The sequence below is a fragment of the Alosa alosa genome, chromosome 10 (genome assembly GCF_017589495.1).
Source record: "Alosa alosa isolate M-15738 ecotype Scorff River chromosome 10, AALO_Geno_1.1, whole genome shotgun sequence".
Lineage (NCBI taxonomy): Eukaryota > Metazoa > Chordata > Actinopteri > Clupeiformes > Clupeidae > Alosa > Alosa alosa.
In genome coordinates this window covers 35,258,203-35,270,950 of record NC_063198.1, presented here as the reverse complement: position 1 = coordinate 35,270,950, position 12,748 = coordinate 35,258,203, and the positions used below count along the sequence as shown (strand labels likewise).

Below are 12,748 nucleotides of genomic sequence, written 5' to 3'. Positions count from 1 at the left end.
CCACAAACTTTAAAGACTACATCTCCAATACGAAGCATTTGACAGATTTGTTTCACCCTAAACAGCTCTGAGGTGTTGGAATTGTTTCGAAGCTTCGGAACAATTCGGCACAATTGCTTCGAACGTTTCAGTGTTTCATAAAAGCCTTGCTTTGCCCATCCCTATAAAAAACTTCATAAAAGTTGACAAACGCTAAATAACTCTCCAAACTTGCAATTCAAAGCTCGCTCTCTGTAGCTAACGAGTGTGCATCAAAACTTTTCTGGGTGCGCATGGTAGGGTGCACACATGGAGCACAGGCACAACCTAACATGATGGCATCATGTCATTTGTCGTTTGAATCGTCTCCCTATTGGCTAAAACGGTAGCGGGGTCTTGTAACATGGAATTGCAACTGGCTCAAGCAACTGTCAATCAAAGCGAAGGTGGTCAAAATGGTATGCAGAGACATCATTGGGTTTCCTTCGGAGAACAACATAGACACGTGCTTTCAGCGTCAGAAGTCTGTCATAGGAGTCAGAGGTGGAGAAAACACCCGGAAGTGAAATATTGTTTGCTGTTTCTGTAGTAATTCTGTCTAGAAACTTCAAAATTGTGAGGCAAACAGCTAGTTTTGGATAAAATGACGTGGATATTCCATTTCCTTGGACTCTTGGCGAAAAAAAATTGGTTAGACAATGTGACTGATGTGGATAAAGAGAAGAATGCGGAGGTAAGTAGGCACACTCGATTCTTGCAATAGACGGCGCTGTTATTTTCGGTGTAATAGCAACTTTATTGCAGTTGTATAACTGCTATAAATCATCTTATGCTTTGAGTGTAGGCTTAATCGAATCGAGAGGCCAAGGTTTCAACCGTTGTGTCGAATGACCTTATATTTTGAAGATTTCATGCTTAAAAATGTTAACGAAGTTTATGAGTGGAGGTTGTAGCGCTCCTATTGGGAGGAACTGTGCCGTGTACGGTGGTCCTGATCAGGTTAATGAAAAGAGTATAATTGCTCTCTTTGTTTTTTTGTTTATTTGCTTTGAATTAATATAAGCCTAGAAGCCTAGACTCCACGATGTTCAGTTTTGCTAAACCCTGCAGCCGTTGCTCCTCCTTCACCTACAGTGGGCAGTGCTTCGACTTGGCCAGCTTTACTCGCAGTCCGCGCGTGGGATCACGCGACTTTAATTTGTATTTTCACAGTGAGACACTGTAACAACCAAAACAACCGGTAGATGGCTCAAGTGAGCAAGGTGTCTCGTAAAAAGAAATGGAGCCTGGAAAACCCTACACAGACTTCACTACAGACTTTAGCAAACTGGTTTAGAAATCATTTAATAGCCAGAAATATGCCTGCCCTGCCCTAATAAAGAAATATTTGGTTAAGTACGAGTGAATCCCGTTTGCAGCCCGTAGAAAAGCATGGGACAAATTAAACATTCTGGTTTTCTCCGAGTGCAACGATGATAGACATCATTTGGACAAAATATAGAGCATATTAACCTCCGTTGCTCAGCCAAATGCCTTCTGATGGTCACAAATTTACTTTATTAGCGGTTTATTTTTTTGATTATTAAAGAGTGTTTTTCATTTAAAGGTTTGACTTCGTGCTTATTCAGTAGAGCATTTAGACGTTCACATTGCATGTTTGTTTAATGGATGCAACCGCGAGATAGGCTACGCGTTTGACGGCAATGAGTTGTTAACAGACATGAACCAAGACATATAGCCCAGCAGCAATCTAGGGACTGTTCGTTATTTATTGAAGGGGCCACCGGAGGAATTTTGAGTGCTTCAGTCAAAAGTTGCATGACCCTCCCTTGCCTGCTAGAAATTGTACAATGACTCTCCGACAGAATTGTTAAAAAAGACATGACCCTCCTCTGCCAATTGTTGCTGTCTTCTGCCCGCGCTGCTTTGCGCCACAGCCACACACTGTGATAACGTTCTTAAATCAATCTTTCAGTGAGCTAGCATGCTACCAGTCCTTCCTTTTCAAATGTGTTGCGCCTGTTTGCACAATTTCACAAATAATCATATGTGATTAATAATATGACAAATAATCACTGTGCACGGGGACCGAAACAATGCATGCTAACTTTTTCCGTGTTTATAACGTATTTTAACTTTACCCCGCTGTCTTGCCATTTTAATGTTTTCCCGTAGAATATCCCATATTTTAATACTCTCATAACAGCCCTGCCATCGGGCCTGTCTCTATGTTGCCCTGTTGCTACCCCTTGCCCTTCCAACGAAACAGATGTCTTCAAATCATCGTTTTCCTTGCTTGAAGGCGAACTTAGAGTGATGTCAACCTATTTAAGTTTAACGGCGTGATTGTCGTGAGAGCACGATTCATTGGCGCTTGCATGTTCGGCCTTATGTCTATGTGCGCACCTGAGGCTACTCAGCTACTAGAGAAAGAATTTCCCCTGTTTGTATGTTCACTCCAAGTTGGCCTACCATAACTTACCAACAGTGTTGGGAGTAATGTGTTACAAAAGTAATGTAATTACTGTAATATATTGTTGAGGTAACGCGGTAATGTAAGGCATTACAAAAAACAATTGGGTAATATTTTACTCGGTACAAACTTCAGTAACGTGTGTTACAATGCATTTTAACCCAAAATTAAGCGGTGTTTTGTTTTGATACATATTCGCAAACACCACCGCGAGAACAACAGAGGAGAAAAAATCCGAGCAAAATAGTAGAATGTTATCTCCTGATACTGGTTGAAGATGACTTTGGCTGCAGCAGACTCAAAGTCGGACTCTATTTGCCGGATGGACATAAGCCTACGCTCATTATTTTCAGCTTGTCAGAGACAAGGATATGAAGAACATAATAGTTAGTGCACTTTGTGTGCGAAACCGAAAGATCTCACTATGCCTCGTGAAATAACACAAGTCATTTAATGAAACATCTAAAGTGGCGCCACGCTAATCATTTTGATTCTTGATAAAACACAAACTATGCTCTTTTAGTGCATGTCAGCTTTGAGCTGTAAACTTGAATGAAAGAGAATAAAGGGATAGAAATGCAGAAAAAGCTCGTGTAGCCTGGCAGTGCCACCGCTCCCACGCGCATCACGCACTTTGCGTAGGGCAAAGGACAGAGGGGGCACCCACATGTAGCCAATGAATAGCAGCTTTACTGCAAAGGACAGAGGGGGCACCCACATGTAGCCAATGAATAGCAGCTTTACTGCAAACTGCGTTTCACTCTTCATCAATAACGTTTACAATGTCAGAATGCACTAACACCATGGTACATGCAAGTTTGATACTTTTTGGGTTCTCTCAATCTCCACCACGTAGTACTAGTAGAATGGAATTGGTGGGTCTTCAATAATTCGTTTTCCAAGCATTTACATGAAGCACATGATATGCCGAGTCGACAAAAAAAATCCATTCAGATAGCTAGGTGGTTAGGCTACCAGACTAATAACTCACTTTTATTTGCAAAACGAAATGTGAAGCAACATGTCATTGCATACTTTCCAAAGCAATGAAGGCTGCTTAAAACAACTTAACATTGCATATTATTGTTAATATTGTGCTATCAATGTAACTCAACAAACAAAGCTTGTAAACAAGAGCTGGCAAAAGGGCATAATGAGAACGTAAAGATCAATGCTCTTAAAGTGACAGTGCACCATTTATAAGAAAACAGCATTTCTTCAGAAATTAATGTTTAAAAACACACACTAATGGTCTGTAAATAATAGGCCTTTTATTTTACTTTAGGTGTTTGAGTTATCATTTAAATGTCACTCACTCAAAGCCACTCACTTAGGGCACCGAAATGCCGTCTTGACATGTCTTTATTAAGCTTTGATTTACAATATAGTAGGCTCTCTATTGATTTGAATGAGCAGGCCTAGGTTACAGTATTTATATCACAATTTACCAGACTTTGACCTTTTGTCGGTTTTTAATAAAATTCTGACTATGATTGTTTCTTGTATTACATTATGAGCACTGCGCCTATTGCATTCTACTGTTGTTAGACTTAAGCCTAGCTCAGTCATTATGCTATACCACATCTCCATCCATTGGAAGAGCAATGAGCTGCATTGAGCGTAATGAACTGCATTTAGAATGGCAAATCCATATTTCTAGATATTTTGGTGAAAGTAACTTAAAAGTAATGCAATAGTAGTTTAATACCTTACAATTCAGAGACAGTAATGTTATAATGTAACAACTTACTTTGAAATGACCGTAATAAGTAATGCATAGTACATTACGAGTATGTATTAGTAACTTGCCCAACACTGCTTACCAACTCTGCACTGTAGACCCTAACTGGCGATTTATATTTTTCTGTCAAATAAGCAAATGTATTTGTTCAACTTTATGAAGCAGAATTACGCACTAGGCTACTTGGAACATAACACATTTGACAAAGGACAGATGTATGTTATAGTGACAAAATATTAACTTTCAGTGTTTTACGATGTCTTTGTCATGGGGAAGTGTTTTTCCCCATGCATTTATTCTAGGCTACTGTCAGTGACTGCCGTGAGAGAAGCGGGTTCTGTGTTTCGTTAAAGTCAGTGACTGACACGAGAGAAGCGGGGTCTGTGTTGCGTTGCGTTAATTTATTTTCAATTGGGCATGCCGTGCCGTGTCGTCTACAGCTCAGTTCTGACAAAGCCGAATTTACTCCTTTTGAAACAATGAGTGCGCGCATTTGTATGGTTATATTGCTTAACAGGGGGGATCCCAAGCAGCTTTCAGCCATAAGGGTACTTTGAGAACATTTCCTAATTCACCCGACACTAATATTCGAAATGTTGAAAACTATTTCGGCATAGTCTATTAACTGACCACTCGATTCACGTTGACTGGGGGGCAGGGGGGGCCATCAGACATTTGTGCCCAGTTAATCCGGCCCTGCCCCCAACAAATCACACCATCCCACCAGCTGTGACAGCTTAAAAGAAGTCGAGAGGACTCCTAACTCACAGACCTATTCACAAACCGGTTTTGTGGCATTTCGCCTGTTTTGAAATCCTATGCGGCTACAGGAGCATCCAGTCGTGAGGAAGCAATTTTGCATTGTAGGCATAACTAACATGCAATAACGCCACCAACAACAACCAAAACTTCATTGTCAACATGTAAATTAAATGTAACATTATTGTGAATCAAATTGAAATGTTCTCTTTTACAAACGTAGGCATAGGCATAGTAACATATTAATTTAATAATGTTACAAAGATACTACATCAATCCGTATGTTTCATTAGGCTACTAGACTATTTGTTTTGCCTAACTCTTGATTCATTTAGGCTAGGCCTTTTTATTCAGTTATTCATCATCTTCTGTCCTTGTGTAGCGCACGCATTCTCAGACCTGTCACCTGCCACTCATCGTAAGGGAGGTGTTTGGAATCATTCCCGCGTTACAATCATCAGCCAATCAAGGTGGTCACTTCAGTCAAGCTTGTGCATGAGTAATAACGTCATCCATAGCAACGAAGACTCACTCTTGTTGGTCAAAGATTCTAGAGCGCTCAGCTCCAGAATCTGTTCAGGAGTTGTCATTTTCCCTTACTAAGAGTAGCCTAGGTCTGAAAGGCTTTGTGAATAACTTAATAAGAGAAACTCCTATAGCTAAAATCTTTTATTGCTATTTAGGAGTAGCCTACTCCTAGTGGTAAGATAAAAGGCTTTGTGAATATGGCCCCTGGTGTCTAACCCAATGCATAGCCCATTTACACAAAATAATGGTCGAATATTAGGCTACTGATGATCATTGTTATTTAAGAACATGCAGAGCACCAAAAACATCTTGCTCGTAAAAAATCATCATACCGCACATTGTGGCGGGTCTGTTATTTAACCTACTTACTGTAGGCTGCGCAAACCACAGGCCTTTATTTTGGGCAAGCCTGCATTCGAGGCAGGCCTTCTGTTGAAGAATTTTATATAAAGCCTGCGCTAACAGTAATCCTCCTGCCCCCGATACCACAGCTGTGGATAGTGTGGAATGCAAGTAATAACACAATCCAATGTGTGTCTCAATTGTCCCCCACTGACCACCTCACACATTTCTCTAGATTTTGCAACGACCTTACATGACACAATGCCATAAAATGCCAGTGTTTAGGAACCCGAATAATGTTTTTAATGATACCAGTTAGGCCTCGTTCAACAGTAACATAAGTGTAATGAGCTATTCATTGTCGAAGGTGCATGGTGAAGTGAAATTCTTACTTTGGAAAACAAACATTTGCCGATATCATTGGATAGGGACTATGCCTACTTGTTTATTTTTTAAGTAGCCTACAATGGCCAGTTCAGACAAGGCCGAAATTACTCATTTTGAAACATTTGAATGGTTATATTGCTTCACTTAAATCCCAGAGAGTAGGCTAGGCTACCGCGACCCCACAGTGATGGGCCTAAGCGGTCTTCACAGCGTTCAGTGTGGGGTATAAACAAGCATTAAAATTTAAGCGGTGTCACGTCTACCTGTCACAGACGTGGGGAGCTGAAGCTTGGGATACAGTTACTACAGTAACAGTATTTTATTTTACTTCTTATGGAATATATATTTTTTTCACTTTTATAAAGGCTTTGTTTGAATGCTGATGGAACAAATAGTAGTTGATTATAAAGGCAACTTTCTGTTGCAATATTCTGTGTGTTCTGGACTGCAGGTAACTTGTTAAGCCAGTGGTTCTCAAACTTTTTCTTTCATTCCCCACTTTGATCAAGGAGGCATTGACTGATGATAGTGGAGATAACGTGTTATCCCGAGGCCTTTGCAAGTCAGCATCTCCGATGGTAGTCTACCCTATTAAGAATATAAGTTTTCGATGTCCCAAACGGAGAGCCATACTAAATAATAATAAGCAATAAAAAATAAATATTTGGGTCGGTTCTAAATTGACAGGGTCGGTCGGGTTACGGCAAACTATTTTTTTTTTAAGGATGGCCTGGCAGTGTTTTTTTGCGCGTCTGCAGAAGTCAGCCAAATATGAAAGTAATTCTGTGGCATAAAGCAGATGTATTTGTATATTGTACAAAATAAAAATGACATGTCAAGCAGTCAATTGACTACATTGCAGTCAAGAAGTAGGACAAATTAATTTACGAAACCAAAACGTGGGTCATAGTTGTCTAAGCCTCTATTGCGTAGCCTGTTAAAAACGTCGCCAGATAGTATTAAATCGGCAACAAGATTGTTTTCAGAAGCCTACCCAAGGCTACAGATTAATTCTGAAGTTATTTCTCTACTGGCTCTATTATCACACAAGACACTGTTTTGATTTGCGTAGCTGCGTTACCCCCAACACTGACAATAATGTAGACAGCAAATTTCGATTTCGATTTTCGTTACCACCGTGTAGTCAAGCCTTAAGACATACCCAAGTAGCCTAAATCGAGGTAATGTTTAATTATGCATGATTTATTTTGTTATTGAATTCATAGGCTGGGATTACTCTCGGCAAGTCTCCTGCTTTTTCAGTAGGGGCGATGCAGGGCAGGCAGAGCGATGTACAGTGGCAGACCCAGATAGCAATTTCCTTTGGGCCAGATCCGCATAAAAGCCTTTAGATCCGCCTGTAGCGAACATACGATATCTGACTGTGGGCCAGGTCTACTCCTGATACAGGTTTCAGCTCTGCTAGCAATGCTGTTTTATCACCGGTTTACAGATTTGTCCCAGGTCCAATTTCCGCAACTCAACTGGAAGTCAGGAGATGCGTTTAAAATACAAAACACTGATTTGGCCCAAACCTGTGATACGGATATGAGCCGAAGGACCAGTTTTTCACAGCAGACCCAGGTGGTAATGATATTAATTAAGGTGCTGATTCTGTTAAATTGACCTTTCCCTACTTCATTGTCAACTGGCTGATAAAGAAAGATTTTTTTGGAATGGCACAAATTTAGAAACCATGGGGGTGCACTATGTTCCCATGGCCACTTCATTTCTACAGTAAGGCTGGAAAAGAAGATATAGTTGGCTCAATATTGATCATATGTTCGTTTCATTATTTTTATTATTACCTAGCAGTGGTAAAAGTAGTCAATTGTTGTTTGTGTCAGATCTAACAGTGCTATGAAACAACCCCATATTCTTGCCACGCATGCAGAAGTCCAAGCAGTAATGTTAATCAAGGATCTTTGGTTTGCTCACTATCAATCTTTTGACATGATTTGCCAGCCTGGGGTTGACTAGGACAGCCCAACTTTTCAAGGTAGTATCTGCTTTTTTATCTCTGTTGGTTTATTCAGAGACAACAACAAGCAACCGGCGATTGATAACTTTACTATTATTTTCCAGCAACAACAACTAGCTTAACTTAAACAAAACAGCCATCACAATAACTATTTTTTTGGCAGTGATAACGCTAATAGGATCACTGATGATAAAAACGAGTGTAATTGTGACTTAGGCTATTTTGCAAAAAGGAATAAATGGCTCATGTTTATTTTGTGTTGTTTCAGATTGACCATGGAGATGACTGAGGAAGACAGCCTGAATATCGATGGGAACAGTGGAATTAACACGACTTAAACTTTGTCTGGGATGGCACTTCTACAGGCAGGTTGTTGAATAAAAAAAATAATAAGACACTTATGTGTAAAGTTTTTTTACCCCCCTTGTTTTTGTAGCCTAGCTTATGTTTATCAGTTGAGCTGTTGGGAAAACGTTACAAACTTTAGCCTGGGTGAACCTATAACGAACCTGTTAGCAAATGTGTAGCAAACAGATTTTTCAGGATAATTAGCCCTAATTACCAATCACATTCCACATGTCAAATAAAGCCGGCTGATGTCTGATAAACGGGTCCATACCACACACAATAAGCGGACCCGTATTGCATATGATAAACAGATCTGGAACACGTCAGTAACACAGACTACCAGGTGTGGCCCAGTTCCGGCCCAGTGTATGTTTGCTATCTGGGGAGCGACACACAGTGGCTGAAAGTGGTACTAAAGCTTCACGCAGCTTCACGCCTCGTAATGTGCGACTGAAGTGGTCATTTGAAAGCGATGCCCACTGTAGCATTGCTAGAGCCAATTTCAAACCTCTCTCTTTGACCACTCAGGGTTGGAACAGCCCATCTGGGGCTTCATATGGAACCCTACGGCAGCACTGACCCTGTCCAGTGGAGATTGAGGTCAGAAGGAAAATCATTTGTTTGTGGTCAGTGGCTGAATCTCAATCTCTCTCCTCACATTTTGATGCGCGTTCCTGCAAACTTTGTGAGGGCTTAGGGCTGTCCCCGTACGCGCGCACACTCACACACTTAGGGCTGTCCCCTTTCGCACACACACACACTTAGAGCCGTCCCACTGCACACACACACTTAGGCCCCGTCCACACGCACAGAGACGCTTTTTGGGTTAAACGCACCGGTTTTGCTTCGTCTTGGCTGATCGTCGGGTTAAACGCACTGCCCAAAACGACACTTTTTTGAAACCTGGTCCCAGGGTGGAAAAATCTGAAACTGTAGCCCTTGTAAGTTCGTTTGGACGGCGAAACCGCATAGTCTACTTGCGTATTGATGATGTCTTCACCACACCTCAGCTCCCCTGGACTTGACACTTATAGTATTGCCTAACAATACTAGTTTTCATACATGACATTACCTACGATTACACTCAGTAGGATAAATATCACAACTGGTGCTGCGCAGCGCCAATAGCTTATGACTTGGTGGACTGAACAGTGTTTTTCCCAGGTTTTTTTTATGCATTCTCGCATCAGAGAACGCGAGAGAACTAGTCAGAAGTTATTAGGGAAGTGCAGTGTAAGTTTAAATTAATTTGTGCGTAGTGCCGGTGTCACTCATTTATTTTACATGTCTTACAACATAAATAAATGCATTCATAGTCTAGTGAAGTCAGATATGAGCATACAAAGACGCTTAGAACTCATGTTAAGCCTATGGTAGATGCGCACTAAATGCGAATGCGCGATTTGATGCAGGCAAAAGTATTGACTGTTACCAACGAAGCTATTATAGCAATATAATAAATGTGGCGACGGAATAGCTTAGAACTTGGGTAGCTCTATGTAACAGAGTTGAAAATAACCTCACCTACATAAAGTGAATTCTTTCAAAATTATGATATTACATTGTTATTGTAATCTTTATTTTTATATACATTGGTTTTTATATGTTTAAAATGTTTTCATATGTCGTACCCATTCACATGAGTTTAAAACATGAGACATTCGACTGCAATTGTATTTTCATTTCTACTTTGCATTTCAATATTTTTGAGCATTTATGCTTCCATTACTCAGTCAGAACTAGTCTGCTGGAGGTAAGCTGTGATTAGAGAGTGCCCCGTGAATAATTTTGTGTTTTAATATAAAATAACATGTTTGTCTTCCACACTGGTTCAAATACGTATATCCATAAGTTGTATTAATAGATAATTTCTGCAAGTAATGCTAGAGTGTTGTCTAAGATGGTATCTAATCGAGCTATTGTGGACTCGTCTTTTTTTTGCGGCAGCCACGTTATGTTCGCTAGCTTTATGAAGAAAACACTTGCAATTTCTTGATTTCCTTTTTACGTTTATACTGTAGATTTGGGTATGCAGTCGTCATCGTCTAATCTCAGTGGATTCTTTGTTTTATTTGTGAATGCAGGTACGTTGTTTATACTGTTAATGAATCAATGCTTGTTGTGAATTCAATGGAAAAAAACTATACGATCCCAACGTGTGAAACGTGTGCCAACTCTGTATGTTGTTTCTTCTGCATGATTTTATGTTTGTTTAAACTGAATTGAACAAGCTATGCATTATTTTATCTATGTTCAGGAATAGCATAGACAATGCTAGCAGTCAGAACTAGTCTGCTGGAGATTTGGGTATGCAGTCGTCATCGTCTAATCTCAGTGGATTCTTTGTTTTATTTGTGAATGCAGAGAAATAAAAACAGTGAGAAGAGTACGTGTGGAGTCATACATTATCATCACAATTAACACCTGCACTAGAGAGGGTCGTCACACTGGTGCCGTGACCTCTTCCGGATCTTCTGGATCAGCTCCACAAGCAGATCGCCGAGGGTGCTGCGCTGTGCTGTGTTCCTGGAATGTGCATCGTGAATTTTCTGGTGATTTAGGGGGTCCTCTAACACTGCATTTTTATATTCATTGTAGTTTTCATCACAGTGTAGCTGCGCTACTGCACACTATTTAGTCATTTGTCTTTCAATTAAGTGTTCCTCACATCACACTACAGTTTAGTGTTCAGTATTTCCCAGGTAGTGTGATAATATTTGCATTAGTGAATTCTTTTTTTTTTTTTCATTAATATTTCTATTTCTAATTTTGTGTTACTCAAGTTAACATGGCTGAGGGGAATAGCAGTCAGATCAATGGGTTAAAAGGGTCCTCCATGAATAGGGGCAGGGGTCTTCATTTGTCTAGTGGGTATGGTAGTGAGGGTGCGGGTGGTCTTCAAAAACATAATGTGGGGGAGCAGAGGGCATGGTTTGAGCCGGGCTGGTCTCCTAGTGAGCTGTTTTTTTGAGGGAGAATCTTGTGGGCTTCTACTCCAGTGAGTGACAACATTGCCATACAACACCTGACTGACATGGTAGGCCAACTGGGAGAGCAAATAGGTAACTCCATTGTAGCTAGGCTTTTCTCTTCTGGACTTACTGATTGTACTAATGCACATGACACACCTTCGACTGACAAACCAGTGACTGTTCTTACTCAAGGCCCTACACAACAGAACCTGGCGCCAGTAGTAGTTCATGTCAAGACTGAGCGTGAACCCGTGACTTTTAGGGAAATAGTTCTGACAAATACTCCGTCCAGGAATGGATTGCCATGACAAAAGCTCACCTTAGGGAAACAGTCTTACACAGCAGCTGAACAGGCGGATGAGGTACAGGGAAGGCTTTTAGGAAAGGCAAGGGCGTGGTCAAAGTAGCTCTGAGGGTGATGACACACTTGATGTGAAGCAGAACCCAGATGTCATATATGACATTTTAGCGCGATACTTCAGTCAGTCTTCATCATCACTTCCGTTGCAAAGACTTTTACACCACACTGCCCAAGCCAAAAGAAAATCAGTCGACTACTGGATCAGACTAAATAAAGCTGCAGACACAGCTGATGAGGGACTCTTGCCCCCGTCAGGGTAGGAGAATGGAGAACATAAGTGGAGAGGTGGCACAAATGTTTGCAAAGCACTGTCCTGATCCGCAGCTTTCCTCCATTTTTAAATGCAAGCCTGTCAGTGAGTGGACTTCTAGAGACACACAGCTCAGGATAGATGAATACCAACGAGAATGGGGTGCATCTGCAACATCTTACAGTGTCCCACAGCTGAAAAGTCACCCTGTAGCTGTGCTCGACAATGATTCTAACACCGGTGCACACTCTGATTCTTATGGGATGGAACCCCAGTCAAGTTGTCCACCATGTTCTCATGCCACGTCTTTGTTGCAGACTCCCAACTCAAGCTCAGACTCTGCTTGTGTCCAGCAACACGTTCAGCGCCCACAGCGTATCTCGCCACCACAGCATGTCCAGCGTTCACAGCGTTTCCCGCCGCCACAGAGTGCTCAGCAGCCAGATGATGGGGTTCTTGGCCGCATGATGAGTATGCTAGAGAGAGTCTTGGCCAGGGTGGAGCCGCATAGTCCTGAGCGTAGTAAGAAACGCCCCAGCTTTTTCAGTTCGCCGCCATGTAGAGTTTGTGGAGATGCTAATCACTCCACTCTGTCTCACTGCAGCTCTGATCATCTCTGTTTCAAGT

General features: G+C 41.2%; 1 long non-coding RNA gene across 1 annotated transcript; it reads left to right on the top strand.

Annotated features, from left to right (window-relative positions):
• The first annotated feature begins 10,270 nt into the window (after positions 1–10,270).
• On the top strand, positions 10,271–11,414 carry LOC125301407. Its single transcript, XR_007194744.1, has 3 exons — positions 10,271–10,291; positions 10,560–10,622; positions 10,903–11,414. It is a non-coding gene; the product is annotated as an uncharacterized LOC125301407 (long non-coding RNA).
• The last annotated feature ends 1,334 nt before the right edge of the window (positions 11,415–12,748 follow it).